The sequence below is a fragment of the Silurus meridionalis genome, chromosome 6 (genome assembly GCF_014805685.1).
Source record: "Silurus meridionalis isolate SWU-2019-XX chromosome 6, ASM1480568v1, whole genome shotgun sequence".
Lineage (NCBI taxonomy): Eukaryota > Metazoa > Chordata > Actinopteri > Siluriformes > Siluridae > Silurus > Silurus meridionalis.
In genome coordinates, this window is record NC_060889.1 from 26,335,595 (window position 1) to 26,359,492 (window position 23,898).

Genomic DNA, 23,898 nt, shown 5'->3' on the forward strand with positions numbered 1-23,898 from the left:
TGCTCAAGAAATAATCCACAACACTCCAGTTTGCTGATTTCCATACTCAAATTACCAGTTCCAGGGTCTGGCCTCTGTCCTGAAGTGGTTCATTTTCTGTCATCTGATTAGACCAAGAGTCAAATTACATTCCCGAGGGCCACATGCGCTGCACTGCGTTGCGCTTTTCCCAGCACTCGGCCCATTTGGCGTGGATTGATGGACGCAAATGACTAAGGCTAAATGATATCATTGGTAATTATCTGTTTTAAACACAGCCTTGTTAATTAGCTGTCTGATTCGAACCACTTCAGCTGTCTGCAGTTTATATTTCAGTTCGCTCACATTTCAGAACAGATATATTATAATAAAAAAGAGAGAGGAAGGAGGAAGCTGACAGCATTCATTCAATATGAAAAGTAGAGCGATAAAGATTTTGATGTTTGTTGCATTAGATGTAGATTATTCCATTCAACTCAATCATTTCAAACATTCCTCAATTCCCTCATATCTACACCCCGAAGTGTTACGAGTCAGCTGTTGTATTCAACAATTTGTCAATATTTCTTTCTTTATTTGTTTAAGAGAAACGGCTTGTTTTTAACCAAATATACTTTTTACGTTAAGATGCAGAACATCCGAGAGACAAGAAAAAAAGCTCGGCCCTGTTATCACTTACATTATAGCAGCTATAAACAGTACATACAAATTCATATTTGATTTGCCATTTTGTATTTATTTATTTTTTCAATGGAAGAAATATGATGCTGTGCAATTCAATATGGTATATAGCTTTAATTTCATTGTTTCAGACAGAAAATCAATAATTAATTTAAGTGCCTTCTAACTTTTATGCATGGCCCTTTCACCCAAAGGCCTTTTGTAGTGCAGCAAAGAAATGAAACAAAACCAGACGTCTTTTTCCTGTTGTGTCTCAGGGAAGATGCAGCTCTACCTCTGCCATGTTAATCTGTATTCTATGTGACTCTCAGGACACTCGTGATATCCAAGAGAATGCGCTCGAGACAGAGGAGAAATCAATCGACATATCAAATATGAGTCACAAATTATAGGTCAATTTCTAAATAATAAAAGTATAGAATCTCTTGAAAATAATGCATAAATTTTAAAAAATAATAAAATGTTTGTTATGGCCCAACTTGTAACTCTATGGGTGGCTGTGTTTTAAGTCAGGCTGATTGGAGTGCATAGCTTCACACCTAAATAGCATTAACAAATAAGTCTAAAAGTTACTGACATGTAACAACCAGAGGGAGGAGAATAATAAGCGAAGCTGAATTTGGATAACTTTGGTTTGGTTTCGATTTCTCACCACAAGGTAACCTGAGAGTGTCTGTGATGTGTAATGTGTTAATGGAGATCATGGCACTCTTTTGTTTTTTGGGTTGGATTTTTCTGTTGCCATATTTTTGTTGGACTGATGCCATTAGAACTACTCTACATTACACACATGCTTATATACAGACTGACATTAAAATAGATTTTTTGAACATCTCACGTATGTTAAATATGTGTTCCTAATATGTTGAACATGTGTGTCAGCACATCAGTGTCAGTCACCTGACTAATATTGTGTTGGTCCCTCTTTTGCTGCTAAAACAGTCCTGACCTTTCGAGCATTAACATCATTAATTTTTTTCAGCAATTTGAGCTACTGGAGCTTGTCTGTTGGATCGGACCACACAGACCAGACTTCGCTCCCCCACGTGCATCAATGAGCCTCTGCCTCTGTCGCTGGTTCACCACTGTTCCTTTCTTTGAGCACATTTAATAGATACTCAACACTGCAGTTTTAAGAGATGCCTTGACCCACATGTCTAGACATCACAATTTTTAAAACTCGCTCCTTACGCTCCACCATTTTTCCTGCTTCTAACACATCAACTTTGAGGACACAATGTTTACATGTTGCCTAATATATCCCACTCAGTAACAGGTGCCATGATGAAGATATAATCAGTGTTATTCACTTCACCAGTCATAAAGTTATACTGCCATATTATTATGCCTGATCAGTGTATTCAACCTGAGCTTGAACATAATGACTGTACCCGCAGTGGGGAAAACAAACTGATTCCTGTGCCCAACAACAAACAACTGAGGAAACACACTGACTAAAGGCCAGTAGCAGTGATGTCATAAAAATCGCTGGAGAGACCATCACCAAAAACAAAAGTTGAACCATCTCTGGACCCCCTGCAGTTTTCTTATCAGCCCCATACTGGAATAAAGGACACTATCATCTTCCTGCTGAACAGAGCGTACACACCCCTGAGGAGACTTGTTCTCTTCTCTTTGACTTCTCTAGTACTATACGACCCCGATCATTGATAATCTACTGGACATATAAATGGATGCCCCTCTGGTGACCTGTATTATCAACTACCTCACCACAGTATGTAAGGTTGCAAAACACCACCTCAGACATCATAGTGAGCAGCACAGGGGCCCCAAAGGGGACAGTCCTGTCTCTATTTCTGTTTCCACTCTACACATCAGACTAGACACTGCTCACAGTCCTGCCATCTGCAAAAGTTCTCTGCTGATTTTTCTGTTAGAGGCTGTATTAAGAGAGGTCAGGAAGCTAAGCCCAGGAGTGTGGTGGACAGCTTTGTGGAGTTGTGCCAACAAAATCACCTGCAACTCAATGTCCCAAAGATGAAGCAGAGCTAGTGGTGGATTTTTGGAAGCAGAGGAATTTCTTAAGCCCAATCAGCATTATGGGCACTAAGGTGGGCATTGTGGACGAATAGAATTATGTGGCATAGACAACAAACTGGAATGAACCAAAAGATTCACTGTATAAGAAAGTTCAGAATCACCTGAGACTCAGGTCTTTTAATGACTGCAGAACAATGCTGTAGATGTTCTACCACTCAGTGGTAGCCAGCATCATTCTCTAAGCTGTAGTGTGCAGGGCAAAGACAGCCGATGCCAACAGACTCAACAAGCTTATTAGGAAAGCAGGCCCTGTCATAGAAGTTGAGCTGGAGTCTCTAGTTGAGGTGTCTGTGAGGAGAATGTATCCTTGACAACATGTCAAACCAACTGCATGCAACACTGGAGTCCTATCGGAGCACATTCAGCTGTAGACCGAGACCACTGAAGACAACCATTAAACCCATTAAACTCCTCCCCTTTCAGTAGGTATCAGAGCAGACACAACAAACACTATCACTGTGATACTATCAAAATATGCATTATGCATTATCAATATCTCAATAAACAATAAATCAATATATCAATCACAATAATTACAAATGTACCTGAATATAATATATGCAATATTATATTTATATTATAATAAGTATAATATAGGTAATATTATATCTTATCCTTATCTAATCTAATCAAATCTAATCTAAACTGGATTATTATTTGAGCATTGCTGGAGGGTAATTTTTTTATGATCTGAAAGACAGATTGTAACAATATAAATTCATTTTTAATGAAAAAAATAAAATAAAATAAACAAATAAAAAATATATTAATTATTTAATGGTGTTATATTACGCAGGTTATATTTGTTTTATAAAAATCCTACATTGAAAATATTCAATAAATTCAGCATATTCACAGTTTCTTGCAAAACCTTCAGGAGGGATTTTGGATTTTTCCGACATGCTAAAACGAACATGCCATCACGCATCTGTTTTGGACTATAAGAAGTAGATTATAAGATTAATGTAATAAGCCACACACACACTGGGGTATCATGGCATGCTAAGTATTTCTATATTTAGTTGTGCTCAGTAGTCGACAATCAGGAGTATATTGACAGAAGAGGGAGAGGAAGAAAGCTCGAAGTTAACATGTGGCTAATTAAGAGAGAATGTGTGTTTGCTTGGCTGCCAATCTTGCAGGTATCATCCAGTTCTTCCAGTTACTGATAAAGGACATGGCAAAAAAAAGATAGCTGTTCTTCTTCATGCATACACAAACAGACCGACGTGAATAGGGTTGGGTGACTTCAGTTCAAAGCGATGTTGGATTAATCGTGACATGGTTGATCTCTGGAGCTGTCATAAACGTCATTACATCGAGATAAGGCACTTCTCTGATTGCGGTGGTTGAATTAAATTAGAAAAAAATTTGAATTTTTCGATGGCACAATACTGCTCTTTTCACCACTCTATCATTTTCCTTGAAAGCTCCTTCGTTTCATCCGTCTATCAAGCAGACTCTCAGTTACAATTAATTAAATGATGTTCCGAGTGTACAAAGGTGAAAATCCCCCACAAATGATGAAAGGTACCTCAATTCCAAAGACAACCACCCGTAATGGTACAAGAATTAACTACAAACCGGTACCAACCCTGATGCCAAGTAGCACATATACAATCACTAGACATTAATTTAAAAAGGATTATCTGTATGGCATCTATTAAACAACAGACCCCTGGTATAATCATCAATAAAATATGAAATAAAGACAGGTATATATACTTATTGATTAGATAAAACCTTGTAATATTGAGCGTGATGTTAAAAGAGTTCTTGGCTTTATATCTGTGATGAATTCGTTGTGGCTTTATTGCTATAAATTGAACGTTTAATAGTTTTCTTAAGCAGCTTGTGAAAACTATATAATACAACCATTATTCTCTGCAAATGTGCTTTCTCTATGCATCAATATTTGTACAGTAATTCTCAAGCTTGCTTTGCAACTACAAAAAAAAGAAAGGTAGGAATAACATACTTATGGTGAGTAGAGGCAGGATAGAATAAATGTAAATTTTAAAAATAAGAATAATCCCTGAATCAGAATGGAAGCCAATATTACGGTGAAAACATCAGCAGGCGTTAAACAGGAACAATCCATTATTAAAACCTAAGGAAAACTAGACAAAACAATACAGAAGTCTTACCATGTTTATTTTGTGTTTAAAGGAACGAAAGCATGGTAAAGCTGCAAACTTCTCAAGCTATAACACAGTACAGGTGAACACAGTCAGGCAACAAATCAATGACTTAAACAAAAAGCAAAACATATATGGTATTCGTCACTCTGGGAACCATGATATGAAGATAGAAACCATTACTATGAGAAAGAAATGTAAAGCTGTAAAGGAATGTAGAAGGTTTGTGGTGTTACCGATCAGAAGGTCAGGGGTTCAAGCTCCAGGATCACCAAACTGCCAACCTGAATTTCACAGTGCTGTAAAGTACATACGATAAGTAAAAAGACACGTACGTTGTCTTTGGTCTTGTATGTTAGTAGCCCAATTGTTGCGCCTGAAAGTATATCCATGTATAATACATATACAGTACTAAAAAGTGGGCTATGCATAGCTTGAAATGGAAGAAGCAGTTGTTTTGATGTGATTTGCGTGTAACTCAGGGACAGGTATAATATCCTGCTGTATGCTTGCTATGACTCCTGGGTCTAGCAGCTGAGTTTTAAAAAAGCTAGTGTTTATTTAAGGTTTTATCAGAAATAACAGTAAAGAGGAAATAGCATTCATTTAAACGTGAAGCTGTAAAAGCATGAAACGAGGGATTTGGAAAGTAACAAGCAATGATGTACAAGACTATCAAAGCAGATAAAACGTGACACTGAAAAGTGACTTAATGTAAGGGTTGTAATGGCTGGTCATGATTTTAAAGGAGAAGACAAAAAAAAATTCCCAATCAGTAACTACGCATTGCTAATATAGATCATTAAAAATCATTATGGTTTGATTAGAAAGCTTTATAGCATAGGGTTTCACTATTTATACACACAGGAGCAGACTCATTGAAAGACAGATAGGCAGCACAATTTGTGAATATTATTTCTTTTTTAGGGAAATGGTTTAAGTCTGTAATCATGCCAAGTCTCTACTGAATAGCGGGCACAGGAAATAAAATGCTGCACCTGCCATGAGCTAGCTCCTTTGTTCCAACACACAAAACTTATGGTAAATCCATCTGTCCTTTTGTATTGTGTAATTTGTACCTTGAATAGTGTGCGCCCGGTCTATTTATTTAGAAGTTTTTCCAAAGGAATATTGTTTTGAAAATTATAGTGATCAAAAGCAGTAATCTAGATGATTCAGGATTAATAGACCCACAGTTTTTTTTATTGCACTTTCGTAGTGACGGTTAATGACGGGAACAATTCAGTCCCAGCCCCACCATTCAGTGGAGTTTTTGGTCACAGTCTTTAGTGGTGCAGTTTATGAATATACTGTTATTTATATCTAAGTCAGTCAAAGAAAACTTTTTAAGATTATATAAGGAAGAAACCTTGAGGGGAACCAGACACAAAAGGGCAGGCATTCTCATCTGGGTGACACCAAATTTTCGTTTCGTCGTTGTTGAAGTTATTGACTGTTCAAAGATGGAGACTTGAGTGCACAATGTAGGCAAATGTAGTCAAATTGTTATAAATTTGCAGCCAAAACCACCTTCATAGTTACCAGTGGTAACATCCACAATAGCCTCAAGTGTTTTTCTTTTTTTGGCTGTCCATGTGGAGCTATCCTTACCAGCAGTGATTGGTCTCCAACTGATAAGAACTCCAGAACGATCCAGAAATAGGACATCAGGAGGCATAAGGCAGGTCTGTGCAGAAGGGTTCCTGAATACTGGTATCATTATCGCATGAGTATTAATGCTGAATAAAGATAAAAAGAGAAACAAAGTTTACTAGGTATACTGATTTATCGTAATGGTTAATGGTAACTGTACTATTGCTAGGGCCTTTGCTGCTATACAGATGTGTATAATGTTTACAAGCACCATCTTTGTTTACAGTTCTCTTATTTCTCCACATTGTACTGTATAACATGTTATACAGAATGTATACTGGTCAGCACTATTTTGTGCATTTTAAATATCCATACTGTTTTGTTTTGTATTGTCTGTTTGCACTAGGTTGCACACAATGCACTTAATGTGGATAGGACAACTTACTTTTAGTCCTCACCACTGTGTTGTATGATGCAGCTCTATGTTGTTTTATTTAGCACCAGGGTCCGGGAGAAACGTTGTTTTATTTCACTGTATACTGCGCCAGCTGTGTATAGTTGAAATGAAAATAAAAACTTGACTAGCATTGCTAGCCCTTTAGCCATTAAAACAGGCTGGCCTTAGTGTCATTAAACCTAATACTACGATTGGATGAGTAACCATCTAGATTTAGTTAAAAATTTACTTTTATAGAACAGAGATTTGGAAGAAACAAGCAACCATTCTGTCAGAATTTAATCTAGGAATGAAATTTGGCTAGAATTTCCATCGAAACAAATTCTGTTTGGGGTGAAAGGCCAATCTGCGATAGATATAATTTCAGATAAAACAGTTAAAGCTAACAATGGTGCTGAATCAGACATATATAGGGTTAGGGTTAGGGGTGTAATGTTACACAAAATTCACAGCTCGGTATGTACCTCGGTTTTTTCAGTGACGGTTCGTGTAAATAATGATACAGTTGTAGGGACGTAATGCAAAACCTAACATTGCATTTTTATTAACGCAGTTTATTATTATTAACATTTGTGATCATTAACATTCAAACAGTTTACATTTTAACAGATGAAATAAAATGCCTGCTTGGTTAAATAATATATACAATTATATTTTATAATATTTAATGAAAAATATAATAAAAGAAATTGATTTTTTTATTATATTGATTAAATTAAATATTTAAACAAATTTGAACAAAATAAATGTATAAATAAATTTGTTAGACCCTATTTAGGTAATACAGGTGTGTGTGTGTGTGTGTGTGTGTGTGTGTGTGTGTGTGTGTGTGTGTGTGTGTTTTACATTTGATATTTAATTTTCTAAAGATATGATATCATTCCTTCAATTCTTTATTTATTCACTCTCTTTATAGGTGGAATTGTCAGCATTATATATGCCTCCTTTCATATATATATATATATATATATATATATATATATATATAGATAGATAGATAGATAGATAGATAGATAGATAGATAGAAGATAGAAGATAGAAGATTAACTTAATCAAAGGATCCACCAGAAAAGCCAGATTTCCTTATTGTTTAAATGCAATGATAATATGTCCATACAGATTGAACACATTAGTATCTTAAACAGAAGACAGTATCATGCAGTCTATTTAAATTAATTATTAAATCCTTTTACATATATAAAAAAATAAAAAATGAGTGCCATTATTCACAGATTAATCCCATCACCAGCACTGGTCTGTTTTTAGCTCAGGGCTCTGATCTTGGATATGTCAGCGTTGTAACTGAAAACCATTATGTGGTTCCTCCTGAATGAATAAATGCTGATGTATCGTTTTTGGTGGACGGACGCGTAAATGTGCAACGTATTCAACACACTCCTGCTGAAACACGCAATATGCCAAGGTCACGAAAAAGCATACAGTCAAGACAAATTTGATAATCGCCACAATGCATCTCAGTCTATTTTTAGCAGCAGGAAGTACAGCATCATATTAAAGCTTGTCATAGATCAGGTACTTATTATAAATATACACCAGCTTTATCATTTATAAAACAGTTCAGACAGGCAATGTAGAGTCTAATTATTTTAAAGGGTCCATTGGATAATTATGACTTCAAAGAATCATTGGCATCGTTTCTGACAGGGAAAAACACCTAGTCCTACTTGAAACCTTTAAACACATTTTCTAAATGGGGCAACCAAAGGACCCTTAAGCATTCATTTTACAAAGCACAGTACAGCCATTGTAGATCCCAAGCAGAAGGTTTGAGGTTTTGTATCAGGATTTCCTCTGGGTCTTAAAAAGTATAGGAAAAAAAAGCGTATTAGCTTTCTGTTTTTGGCATGAATCTCACTCGGATTGTACCACAAACTTAAAACGGATTTTATTTTTCAGCTATGGGAAAGAGCAAGTTTAGCAATGCTTGGCTTGAAAAAAATGCTTTGGTTGAGACCAGACGCTAACAACGTATTTGAGTGTGTCGATGGCGATGTCTAAAATTTTATTCCCAATGGTCTTAAAAAGTTCTTAAAAATTCTTAAATTTGACTTTGTGAATTATTCTGCCTGTCAAAAGAGAGATGGTGAAATTGTCCCAGACCCAATAATGATCTAGATGTAGGTTATATAATTTGCATAGCATCAGTATTAGTTTCATTAGATTTTTTGGGATTAATTTGTAGTTAGGGAGATGGCGGCTTAGTGTTGGACTTCTGAACAGAAGGTTGTGAGTTTCAAATCCCAGCCCCACCAAGATGCCAATGCTGGGCCCTTGAGCAAGTCCTTTAACCCTCAACTGCTCGGTTGTATGTATGAGATAATTGTAAGTTGCACTGGATAAGAGCATCTGCCAAATGCCATAAATGTAAAATGCTTTATTTGCCTGTTGTTGTCCTGGGCCTGGAGCTTGATAAGAGGTAAAAAAAAAAAAAAATTTCAAAAATAGCCTTAGTAGTATGTTCATATCCATAATCTACAAGACAAATGATTCCCATTTTTTGCTTGTATGAGTTAGCTATTTATATCGCAGTGCAGGAAGTTCTTTCTTTCCCTGCGCATTGTCCTTGAGAACCTCTTGCATATCCATTCCCTGCACCGAAGCCCCTGGATAAATTTGTAACAGTGCTCCATTCCGTTGCTCCTGGCCTGGAGATATTCTGTCAACTCGGAGCTAAACATAATCATGTATCTCCTTCCAGAGGGAGTGTGAACAGCACAGCCTTTCTAGATGCCAAGAAGATGCTGTCCCCTGCCTCTTGACCCTGCTTGTTAGAGGGCTTGGATTTCTGCAAGATGATCCAGCATTGCTATTTTCAATACTTCGTTTTTTTACATTTACTCTTACTGACTTTTCTTCTCTCTTGTGCCTACTTCTGTCGTTTATGGTCTTGTTCTGTAATTGGGTTTCTCATTAGAGGGATAAACATAGTGGTGGAAATAAACCATGGCAGTGTATGGCAGTTTGTGTGATCCTAAAGCTTACTGTAAACTTAGTGATCCATTCATACCACTTATTCTATGTAGGGTCACATGGGAAACTGGGTCTTATCCAACAGAACTCAGGGAACAATCAACCCTTGTGAGGCCTGTTCCTAGTAAAACCCTGTCAGACTGGGGCTCAAACTAACTAATAGACTACCACTCTAGCAAAGAGCCACAGGACAGGTAATTAACTCAGGTGCAGAGAAAGAGAGAGCAAGATTTGGCACCATGGACAATTTAGAAATGGCACTCAGACTTCAATGAATGTCTTTGGGCTGGGAGAAGAAACCTCAGAAGCACATGCAAAGTGTACACACAGGCATGCGGAGGGTGGATTTGAACCCCCAACCCAAAGGCAAACTTGCTAATCAAACTTATATAATAATATAGTAATATAGCAATATATTTATCTACTGTTGTGATAAATATCCCCCCCCCAACTTCACACATTTTGGTCAGGGTTGAGCACATTTTGCTCAACACTGCACTTGGATCTTCAAGTATTATCCAAAACCTGCCAAAGTTAATTTCTCTCCAAGCAGCTTTGGCAGCACAAGGAATCTTTGTTAGGACCACACCGAGCACATCTACAACAAATTGCACAAACACTTGATAAAGTGCTTAATGTACTAAGTCCTGTTCCCACAAAATCAGCCTGCCTTATTCCAGATGGCTACCTCTGAGATAATAAGAATGAATAAAAACCTCATTAAACTGGCCTTAGCAGATAATGTTTGCTGGATCTTAAAAAAAAAAAAAAAAAATGGAAAGCTCCTTGCATTTTGCCAGCCACCTGGCTGAGTTCCCAATGATTCCTTTCCACACATTTCTAATCTCCCTTCTGGTGGGACGAGCATTAAAATGGGTGCCGACAATCTGTAACCAACCAGGTCCCAAAACTCATTGCTTTGACAGATTTACCCAAAGTTTCACAAATGTGTTTAATCACTGCCAGGAAGAAAAATCATTGATGAGCGATTGCTAACTTTAAAACACCAGCAGACTCGGCGGTGCCAACATATACAGTTTGTCCATACTAATAAAGATTTCCTAGTGTCCCGTGCGACAGAGATACTGAAACACCTGGTTTATATGGCTTTTGTAGATGACAAGGGTCGGAAACACAAATACAATTTGCTTTAAAGAAAAGATCATTTAATAAAAGGGGAAAGGATGCAAGGAAACCACATGCATTTGAATAGAAGGTACATTTCCATTTTAATGTATAGCAGTTGGCAAAGAAAAGTGCTTTTAAAGTCTCTATCAATAAATACATTCTGACACTGGTTCATTAGGTCACAGAGTAAGAATACCATCAGTCTAAAACTTGAAGTGTAGTGTAGAAGAAGTGCTCTGAGGTATAGAGGCATTACTGCATGCTTTGCTTTGTAGGCATGCACTAGTGTTTTAAATATGATGTGGGCAGCTATAGGAAGCGTAGCAATGGGGTGGAGAGGGAGAGCTTAGGCAGGTTGAAGACATGTACAATAGGCAGCTGCAGTAAAAGCATTACATTTTCTGTGCACAAATTCAATTTGAGTCAATTTTCCCCTTTGATTTCACAGGCTGGACTATGCTGTATTAAGACCATAATAAAGAGCTGCATAAGCAATTTTTTCGACAAAAAGACAGGAGGCGGAGCTGGAGGTGGCAGAGTCGAGGATGGTGCAATCTTCATCGGGAGTGACGAGGACGGACAGGATTAGAAATGGGTTTATTAGAAGGACTGCACAAGTAGGACATTTTAGAGACAAGGTATGAAAGGCACACTTGAGATGGTTTGGTCTTGTACAAAGGAGGGAAATGGGGTATATCGGTAGAATAATGCTGAGGATTGAGCCACCAGGCAGAAAGAAAAGAGGAAGTCCAAGAATGAGGTTTATTGATGTGGTGAGGGACGACATGCAGGTGATTGATTTAAAAGAGGTAGATGTGCTATAAAGATGGATGATCCGCTGTGGTAACCCCTAATTTGAACAGCCAAAATTTGATAGACATCTAATGATTGGCACACATCTAAAAAAATACTCTTTTATTACTATCTTGTTTTCCGGTTTCCTGGTGGTCTAGTGGTTAGGATGCGGCGCTCTCACCGCTGCGGCCCGGGTTCAATCCCCGGTCAGGGAACCAACCTCAGCCATTATGGTTGCACAAGCCGGTCCCAAGCCCGGATAAAAAGGGAGGGTTGCGTTAGAAAGGCCATCCAGCGTAAAAACATGTGCCAAATCAAACATGCGGATGGTCCGCTGTGGCGACCCCTAATGCGAGAAGCCGAATCTTTTTTTCCATAATGGCATCTCTGCTGACTATTCCCTTGAATTCTATGCACTACTACTATTTGTAGTATCAATGTCTTAACTTTTTCCACCAATCTATTATCATGAACCTGTTACCTTAAACCTGAAGAAGTAATTAGACTGTCTACATTGATAACCTTCTCTGATCCCAAAATGCAGGGTTTAAATCCCATAGGATCAGTGTGTACACGCTAATAGTACAATCAGCCCTGATCCAGTGGACCTGAAATGCACTTTCATTCACTGTCATTGGGAACAATCAGCCTCTAAAAGCTCCAACTTTCCCTGTACCTCTAGTCCATATTTCCGAATCCTGCATTATATAAAGTCCAGAGTTCCGTTCTTGTGCAATTTCCATGTTTATGAACAATTATACTTTTTAAGGGTAGACAGTGCTTTGGGCTTCGGCTTTCTCCCATTCAGAGGTATAAGAAGTACCTGAAAATCATATTCGAACTAAAGAGAAGATCCCTTACTACAAAACTTACTCCATTACAAGTGAAAAGGATCTGATTGGAACAGTAGTCAAAGACCCAAAGACACGTTAGTAAAAAGCCAAAAACAGTGGATTCATCGGGTTTTGTTTCCTAAAATACAAATCAAATTGTACACCGACAACACAATAACCTCTTCAACATGCCAGAATGAAACAAAAGAACAAACAATCTTTAATTACCAAATAAAATGACAGTGTCATGTTAGAAGTAGAAGTAGAATAAACTTTAGTATTGAATGGAAAAGTTAAATTAAAGTCAATATCACGTTTTGTACTGAATAAATAAGCAAAGGTATAATAATAATATTTATAATAAAAAAAAAAAAATTATCAATTATTTCTAAAGAATAAAAAAGCCAGGAGAGAAAAGGCTGCTGTGGAAGATGTAATTGTTAATGTTTAAAGTACATCATCAATGTAGTTAAGTAAAAATTCAGTAAAATTAGAAAGTAGACCAAAACATTTCTTAAGTATAGTAACAAAATACATTTACTCAAATAAAGTGTTGACCTATGTGCCCCAATATACTCTGGATGGAAGAAAAAATATCATTTTATCGACTTTATCTTGAGCATCATTATCCTTGGATCATTCACCACTATTACATTATCTTTTGAGCTCATAAATAATAAATGCCTCGCTGCAGGTGATGTATTACCTTGCATATCATAAAATCTATTCATACCAAAAAAGTGTAAGGATGGTCAGATCTCTCCCTGAGGTCAGACCCGAGAACTGCCATGAAACAAAACAATAAACTTTCTAATCTGAGGAAAGAATGCCATTGTTTAGCTGCTCTCTCATCCGTCCTTGAGCCCACCTCTTTCCCTCCTGGGGATATGGCCAGGTCATGGAAAGGTGACTTAGAAGTACTTGCATACTGTAATTATCATCTTAGAAAGGTATGAATTTTAACTACTAATGTCTGGTATCATTTTAAAGCTCTCAGTGCGATTGGAAATATGATCTCAGTCCCATATCAGTAGAACATACCAAGAATCTTAGGTTTGGGGAAAATTTTGTCCTACTGATGTGAGGGTCGTCCTGGAGAAATCATTCTTTATCAGGTGTTAGTTGTTTTTTTATTTTTTTATCTTTTTACCATAGGTGGTATTTGGCTTTTTAGGTCACCTCCTGTCCCAACAAAGGGTTTGCAAACCTTTTATTACCTAGAATTTACGAGTGTTTATGGTGGTTTGGGTATTTAAGGAGATTTGGCAAACACTCGAGGAAGCATTCAGTAGTCAGAACTTCCCACACAGTCTCTGTGTGTCTCTATTGCCAGGTACAGTGACTTTTGTAAACTGGATTGCTACATTTTTGGTGATCTGATCATGTTGTGTAACAATGTTGTTTATTGATTATTGCCTGGCAAGTATATGTAAAATTCTTACATACAGAATTACATACATACAGAAGGCTCATGAACAAATGAAGCATAGAGCACAACGTCTGGGACCCTCTGACTATCACTGACTTAGCAAGTTATGACAAAGTGGCTAAATCAACTATTCTTTATGCATGAGCAAGCATTGAGCGGCCTACTTAAAGAATATTAGTTCCTCTGACTTAGATTTGGACTGGCCAATTTGCATTTTGTGAGCAGATGTATTTTGCCAAGCACAAGGCTCTACGCGACTCCGGGTCCATAATTCACAATTACTTAAAAAGACGGAATGCTTAGAACAGTCTATTAAAATGAAAGAAATACAACCAATAAGGTGATCAGAATGAATTAAATATATCCAAGTTAAATCTTTATTACAAATTGGAGTCAGTGTAAAAAAATTGGATTCCTGTAACAAATCGCAATCTATTTTAGTTATCTTTTACAGCAGCTCAAGAAAGACTCACTGTCAGGGAACCACCGGCCACGCCTTCCCTCAGCACCCAGCACGCTTGCAGCGCCTCACCCACTTACTAATCACCGTCACCTGTTTCCCATTATCTCTCCCCCTACTTAAGGCCCTCACTCTCATTCACTCATTGTCTGTTCTACAGTGCATTCTGGAGATCATTCATGGACTACCAGTTTTATGGATTTTACCCGTTTCCAAGTTCTATTATGGACTACACCCGTTTTCCAGTACGGCTACTTCCTGGCTGTTTGTATTCTGTTTAAAGACTATTAAACCTCGTCATAGTTACTTCGGTTTCGTCTGCTTGATACCAGCCTGACATTAACACACAGCATGGGTGGGTTTCCCTACAAAGGTTTCTGTTATATGACCTTATGAATTTCACATCCACATCCTTTTACTGGTATATACAATTTTGTTCTTGTTACATTATAGATGGGCAGCAATATAACCTCCCCTGCTGAACTAAATATGAAGATTGCCCATATATGTCGAATTAAAAAAATAATAAAATTGACACACAAAAAAATTGATTTCAGCAGCAGTCATTATTGCATTCATGCAACTCCTTCATATTTGCTTCAATTTTGGGCTCAGGTTACTCTCTGTGTATGGTTTTGCTTTGCTATCTCTTTGTTCACATGGGTGTTTTCTGTTCTTCAGTTTTCTCTTTCCTCCTTCACCATGCCAGGATGTTGTTTAAACAGCTTTATCTCTATGCTAAATTACTTGTTTAGGGATTTTGCCCAAAGTGCTAACCCTAATTCATAAAATGCTGTGAAAAAAAAGTTGGTAGCATCAAGGCTTTTCTCTGCAAACACATCAATATGCTTAAGATGTAATAACTTCCTGTTACTGCCCCTCTTCCCTCTGTGGATCTTCCCACTTCGTCCAGGCCTGCCTCTGGATGGTGTTCTCTTTGATTGGAGGCCAGTCTGTGCAGCTGTGCAGCTGGGGACGGTTTCTCATCAACGCCTTGGGTGGTTCCATGAAATTCCCGAGTAAGAACGGGAGCTTTGAGGATGGATTTGGACTGTAGTTAATGTCAACAGTCTGCTACATTGACTCAGGACTACAGTTTGCTTCCGATCTACATCACTGGACAAACTTTGAGCAAACTTTTTGAGGGTGCACAGCCCACAAGTCCACCCCCCCCCCCCTTTGAGGCCGACCGTGGAAACCAGTCTAAAATTGCATTGCATTGCAACAAAAACACGTTCCTTTTCTCACCAACCTCTCTCAAACACCCTGATCCTGAACACCTCTTTAGGCGGGGGGAAATAAAAGAATCTGATTCAGCTCATTTAGGGATTTTCTCCTAATTTCACACTAAGACTCTTAAATCCACCAATGCACATTCTTTTCATGTGAGTTGAAGCTGATTGAACAAAACTCACACTGGCAACATAGAACTGCTGACCATGAACCTTGTGATAGAGGAATGGTATTCAATTATTTCAGTACATGTCGTTGTCTTGTGTTTACTTTTCTTTTAGCTGTTTACTCCTACACTAACAAATCACTTTTATTTCTTTTCAGAAAAGATCCTATGAATGGCTTCTTTTATGCAGCATGAAGGAACTTCTAGGTCTTAAGCCTAGGTTTTAACTAGAAATATTTCTATTCATTTTTACGGCTATTACATGAATACATTATTATTTTTTTAAGATTGAATATTTTATTGAAAGCCGTTTTTATGGTTCCCACCAAAAAGAAACAATGGCAATAAAATTAAATAAAAAAAATAAATAAAATTCTTCTGAGGAACTGGACATGATTCTTCCAAAAGATATGTCCAATTGTTGATGGTTCTCAAGTATATCCAGGTTCCAGCAAAAAAAAAAAAAAAAAAGGGCTACCAATCTGCTTATTTGCAAATGTATTCTGCAAACGCTTCATTGTTTGGCAGGAAGCCCATTCCATTGAAATTTAGTATGCAGGTGTTCTTCTTACGTTCATCATCCACAAGCATGGGGTAGGGATAATAACTTCCTGATAAATCATACTTGAAGTCAATTTTATTAATCCCAAACGGGTAAAACAGTATGTAGACATAATTAGAAGAAGCACATTAGTGCAATAGGAATTTTAAAACTAGTATCAGGAACTATTTTGTAGAAAACATAATGGTGTTTTAATGGCTGCACTTTTGCTCAGACTCCAGTCTGTTTGGTGAAGAAACAGGCAACAAAAATCTTAGTTTTTTTCCAATATACAATGCAAAAGAGTGGAATTTGATCTTGATTATTAGGAAGCTGGGGTCAAAGTGCAGGGTTAGCCAGAATACAGCACCCATGGAGTAGAGAGTTAAAGGCCTTTCTCAAGGGTGCAACAATAGCAGATTTCCAGTGCTGGGGCATGACCTTTTAACTTTCTGAGAAAAGGTAAAGACCCACCATCGTCACCTTTGACCCACATTTGCTCTAACATAACATCATCAAATCATGCTTTTAATTTCAGGACATTTTGCTGAACTCAAGTTGCATAAAGGCATGGTAATGTATGAAGAAGTGCTCCACAGTTTCTGGTTCACTCACATGCTTGGGTTACTAGAGTGTCTTATATCTCTTATATCCCTTATATTACATACTGTATATCTTATACATGTTCTGAAAATGTATAAATCAAGGTGTTGATTTACACAATTGCTACAATTTGCACTTCTGGTAGATGGTAAACTGCATTTTGTTGCTTTGTACCTGTGCTATGCAATGGCAATAAAGTTATATCTACCTAATATTTTACCTACTGTATCTCTACGTTTACTCAAGTACATGGTTTGTGTACTTTGTCCACCACTTCACCACTCCACCACTTCGTCCACAATTTCAGAGAAATTTCCCCACAGTGGGACGAGTAAAGGTATATCTTATCTTACTGATTAGTTATAATGGAGCGGTAGAGTGGGGTGCACCGAGCGTTTGCTTTAAATGGTGATAGTGTGAGTGCTGGGCAAAGGGAATTTCAGCATCGTTTTAAGTTAGCACAGTCATGACAGTCCCATTAAGGTGTTCGAACTGCCTACACACCAGAAAACACTGCAGCTGTTGAGGAGCTCTTGCCAGTCCGCATCATCACTGTGTTGTGCTGTTTTTTGAAATGACGCAACTATGTTGTGATCGCATGAGCAGACAGGACTCAATCATGACGTCCTGACTGGTAATGACGGAAAAATTCCCTTTGCGAATCACTCACACTATCATCTTTCTTATAAACAGTGAAACGCTTGTTGCGCACCACTCCACTGCTTTGTTAAAACTAATGGCAAGAGGTTCAAAACCAAGGCATAAGCCTACGCCCAAAGGTCACCAACTCCTAATTCCAAAATTTCACCCTGTACTTGGAGTTTAAAACTCACTTACCAAGTTTTGCTTCAAATTAAAAAACCAGTCATCCCTACCCATTCTTTCCATTTGAACATCAAGTCTGAACATTTACTCAAACAACACTGTATTTCAACCTGTTTAAGCAACAAGAGCCAGCAATTGATATTTTAATTGATTCTGATTGACAGCATTGTGTTCAGCACACAATACAGCACAAATTTATCTCAGATGTCCAATAAGAATGATGTCGAACTGCCAGGAGTTTCGTTTTAATGGAATGCACACGGCTGTGAAATTCGCAGAGCATATTAAGTTGGAGTAGTTTCAATATTTGTGCCTGAGCTATTAAATTCTGATGAGGAAATGAGCTGCCTAATTTTACAGGGATGTTCAAACATTTGCACAGTTTAAAACATGTCTTGAGCCATAAGTCATCTTAAGGTCTAGATAGAAGACACAAGCCAAAGCCACTCTGCCAAGTGTACTGCCATGTGGACTGCAGTGTGAAGACTGAGATGATTTTGGCCATCATCATTAGTTTGTAACTTTGGATAAAAAGGTGAAACAAAATTATGTCCAGGGGAAAAAAATTATAAACAGAATAGTCAAGAGAATGGTATTTTACTATTCTGAGTGTTATACCATAGCCCAGTTGAATGCTTAAATCTGATTGGTCAGGAGGTGTGCATTGTTTTTGCAAGCCATCTGTAACATGATTGACAGGCTGATATTAATGCTTAATTATTGTAATATATTTATGGTTTTAATAGTGAAACACTTGTATGCAGGACATTTAATGTAATCTAAAACTAATAACAAATGTATTTAATAGCAGGTTATAATCATTGTTGCTGAGAAAGCATTGATTTGACGTTTATAGAAGGGGTCTTTGCTCTCAGTCTTAAAAAAATCTGTATAAATGGTATAACACTACAGCATCGATAGGGTCCTGATTAATTTTCTACCTCAACCCTCATAAGATGTTCTGGTCAAATTTCAAATCACAGCTTTATATTGATGCAGTTCTTCTTACCACTGCAAATTGCATTTCCTTTGTCATATTAGCTATTTTTATTATTAGTTATTATTAGAGTGATTTTCTAACTGAGTGTTGATAAGCCAGATGGTCCCACCCCTCTTTAGTCAGGAGGACATGGTGTCCATGGTTTCCAAAGAGAATTTTAAATTAGTCTGACAACAAAACAGTTTTCCATTTTGCCTCAGTACATTTAGAATGAGCTTTGGCCAAAAGAAGATGGTGGCGATTTTGGATCATGTTCACGCATATCTTCTTCTTGATAGAGATGATAGAGATTTAACCTGCATTGTGGTTGACATGGCAAACTGTGTTCACAGAAAATGATTTCTGGAGTTGTTAGTGAACCCCTTTACAGTGATTTTATTACAGAATCATAATTGTTTTAATTGTAGTGCCACTGGAGAGCCTGAAGATCAAAGCCATCCAATATTGATTTTTGCACTTGTCCCTTGAGCATAGAGATTCTCCAGATTCTCTGAATCTTTTGATGACATTATAGTATATATTTATATATTTATAGTATATATTATATGTGATTTTCTATATACTATAGATGATAAAATATTCTTAAGACTTCTTTAATAAGTCTTCACAATTTGATGTAGAGGAAGATTATTCTGAAATTGTTTAGCAATTTAAATACACAGCCTTTTACAGATTGGTGACGCTCTGTCCATCTTTACTTTTGAGAGACTTTGCTTTTCTCAGATACTCTATTTATACTCAATTATCTTACTGACCGGTTGCCAATGTACCAAATTAGTTGCTTCAACTGTTTCTTTTTACTTTTCCAGACTTTTGTTGCCTCGTCCCAACATTTTTGAGACGTGTTTCAGCCATTGAATTTTAAATGAACTTATTTTTTTCTCTCAAATGGTACAGTTTAAACATTTTATGTTTTTTTATGTTCTATTGCAAATAAAATATAGGTTTATGAGATTTGCAAATCATTGCATTCCATTTGGTTTACATTTTACACAGTGTCCCAACTAGAAAAGGTTGTAGAAATGTATTAAAAATTAGATTTGTTATTGATTAATGAATTAAAGGCAAAGCCAAACTGCTGTGTCATTAAACAATACACTTTACAACATGCTGTTATGGGAAATTAGGGAACTTTCCTGTAACTCTACACTGTCATGTTCTATTTCATACATGTGACTTTAAAAGATTAGTCCAGGCAAGCAGGCTATTTTATTTAATCTCCCCAGGGTCAGTTATGATGCGCAGGCATTGTGCTACCACTGTGATACATGTCGGCCCACGCGCCAGCGATTCAGCCTGTCTTAAACTGCTGTGACCACAAATCTCGAACCATTGCCCTGAACAGCAAGTCATGCTTTCATGTCATGTTCATCAGACCATTTGCCCACTCGCCTGACTACAGCACCTCAGAAGTCATCCAAGGAAAACAAACTCTATGCCTCAGCAGCACAGGCACCTCTCTCGCTTCCCTCGGCGGATAACACGAGTCAATATTTTCTCTCCTTCTCCGTTGGCTCACCTTGTTTTTCATGGACTCAAAGCAGCCTGGTGGTCCGATCACATCACAAGCTGTCTGAGGAAAATCCTGAAGTCTTTTACCTGTGCATGAGATGTTGTAGGCTTCTTAAGCTTTGGGTGTGATCTAGATGAAATCTGCAGTGAGTTGAGTTTTGTTTGAAAGCATTAATAATTAAAACCTGACACTGATTGCGTCGTAGCTTCACTTTCTTCTGAAATTTCTTGCAAAAATGTAAGAAATAATTATATCCTGTAGTGAACAAAGCTTTTCTAACATCTGCACTTTAATCAAATCATGTTGAAAAATAGAGCGTCTCATCAAATTAACTACTAAATTTATGGCATTTGAGCAACTTACATTTATCTTGTTCATACAACTAAACAGCTTACGGCTTGCTGATGTAGCTGGGATTTGAACTCACGATCTTCAGAGCCAAAGTCCAATGCCCTGACCACTAAGCTACAACCTCCCCATACTGACTGAATCAGATTTTTGTAGTGTTGTAACCTGGAACTGAAATGAATTGTACAGGGATTATAATGCCATGAATATAGTATAAAGGGGTTTGTTAAATGTTTTATTTAAGGCAGAATTTTAAAACGGTATTATTCCTACAATTCCTAGACTTTCTGAAAATGTATAAATCAGGGTTTGGTTGTAAAAAACAAAAGAGCAGCATCCTTAAGGCAAAGGGGACGGGACATATTTTTTGACCCTAGAACGTCTAATGCTATGTTTATTTTACGTCTATATATTTGATTTCGATTTCGATGTACACGACCAGGCATAACATTATGACCACCTGCCTAATATTGTGTTGACCCCCTTCTGCTACTATAACAATCCTGACCCCTGAAGCATTAACAGCATTATCTTCAGCAATTTACAGTAGCTCATCGGTTGGATTGGACCACACTGGTCAGCCTTCAATGGTTTAAGGGCCATGCTCAAGGGCCCAGCATTGGCATGTTGGCAGTACTGGGAACTGAATTTATGACCTTCCGATCAGAGTCGAATGGAGTAACCACTGAGCTCCCACCTTCACCACCTCTACTGGTATGGTTCTTGGAAAGTTGGAGGAAACTGAAGATCCCTGAAATACAAATCAGCTTGTATGTTTTTTAAAGCTTCCAAATAAAAAAGCAAGAAACACACAACAACACAAGTCTGAGAGACACACTGCTGTTAAATATATATTGCATATTTATATTTTATTTTTATTAGAAATTTTAAATATTGAATCTCAGACTCCACATGGCAGATATTCAATCTAAATTGCTGCGAATGTTCTTAAACTCTATCTTTTTTGTAACATAGGAATTTCAGTTTAAACTTCCATTCTGTAAACATTTATGCACTGATCTTGCTGGTCTGCATGGCATCAGTACTGAAATAATTACGTTTGTGAGCTTGATTTCAAAAAGTGCATTTGTGGTAAGTTGTCACTAATCAGCGGCGGTCACTGAGATTACACAACCATTGCATAATAGTGCTTCAAATCGCAGACATTATTTATTTGTTTGTTTATTTATTTTTGGCACATATGCATTCATAGCCCAGAGCTCAAATAAAAGCAAGACAAAGTTAAAATGATTAGAGCACCACAAAATTACATTTCTCTGTTGAGATGTTTTTGCAGATGACACGTCGGAAATTTGTGTCTGCGTGTTTGGTTTCGCTTTTTCATTTTGAACATGCCTTACATTGTCACTTGAAGTGAAAACATTCTCTGGATGCCAAGCTGCCAGCAAGAAGAATAATTTGTGCCACAATTAATACTGCTCTAAAATTTTACTTCAGTGACCTTCTCCTCCATTCCGACTTTGCAATTATAGTCAAATAATTTTTTTTTTTATGTTTGTAATGTGAACTGTTCTTGAAGAACCTTTTTTTTGGGAAACCAGCCATGTTGGTCATTAAGTGTTGGGATAGAAATAATTTCCTTTTCTGCTTTTGTAAGGAATCATCTCCAGAGTATCTATAAAGTGTAGAAGTAATTTGGGTAAAAATATAATTTTTTGTTTACTATTTACAACATATCAGCTTTTTATGGATGGTTCTCACAATATTTTGATTGTTTCCTGACATTTTGTAGATTGTCTATTAAAATTTAGTGTGCGCATCCAACAATGTGTCATTTTAATTGATGATGCATCATTAAAAAAGAAGGAAAGAAAAAAAACTTGCAAAACAGCTATGATCTCATGATTGTAGATTCCTGAGAATGAACCCAACTCATATGAACAACTGAACGAACTACTCTTGAAAATAAAGGGTGTGGTTAGTGTGCACTCAAACCAGAATATCCTCCAATGAGTCGTGAAAACCGCCCAACACATCCCTGGTGTTCAGCTCCCCTCGATTAAAGACATATACCACAAATGCTGTCTATGAAGAGTGAGAAACATTATCGAAAACATCTCTCACCCCAGCTATGGACTGTTTGCTCCTCTTCCATCTGGAACACAGTATAAGAAATTTCTTTCTTTCAGCTGTCATCCTACTGCACTTTATTATTAAACAATGACCTCTACATCCAACTCAAGTCAAATTAACACAACTTATAAAGACTGCGCTGTACACAAACACGCCTGTACATACTGTACACTTAGATTGTTACTGTTTATAATTGTATAATAATAACTATTGTTACTTTTGCACAAATTACAAAATTCTACCTCATGTTTCTATTTTGCACTGTTATGGTCACTGGTCATTATATATACACATACTACATTTCAAACAGTGCTCTTTTGTGTTTAATTTCACATATGCATCTTGAATTTAAACTACAGGAGCCCGTCTGCTGGATCAGACCACACGGACCAGCCTTTGCTCTCCATGTGCATCAATGAGCCTCGGCTGCCAATGACCCTGTCGCTGCTTTACCGCTTTTCCTTCCTTGGAGCACTTTTAATAGATACTGACCACTGCATAGCTGGAACATCCCACAAGAGCTGCGGTTTTGGAGATGCTCTGACCCAGTCGTCTAGACAAGACAATTTGTCAAACTTGCTCAAATCCTTACCCACTTTTTCTGCTTTTAACACATCAACTTTGAGGACAAAATGTTCACTTGTTGCCTAATGTATGTATTCCACTCACTAACAGGTAATGATAATGAAGAGATCACGGGAAGCATGGCAGTACAGAGAGTCTCTGGATCCCAAGGTGGCAGCAGGTGGCATACAGGTGTGCACAGGTAGGAAATGGAGCGGAGAAAAATCACTAGAAGTGGCTGAGTCACGGTTAGGGAAAAGGCACTGGTGGGGCCAATAGTAACAGGGCGTGCAGGCTTTGGCTACTTCCCAGTTGTGAGAATAGACAATGCCCAAGGTAAAGAACGTAAACATTTTGTACAGCAGGAAGTTCAAGCAGGCGTTGAGGAAGAAAGAGCTAGCTGGATGGTGGGATTGGGACAACAAGGAGCTTGGATTAGATGGGTTAATGTTAGGCAGCATAAGAC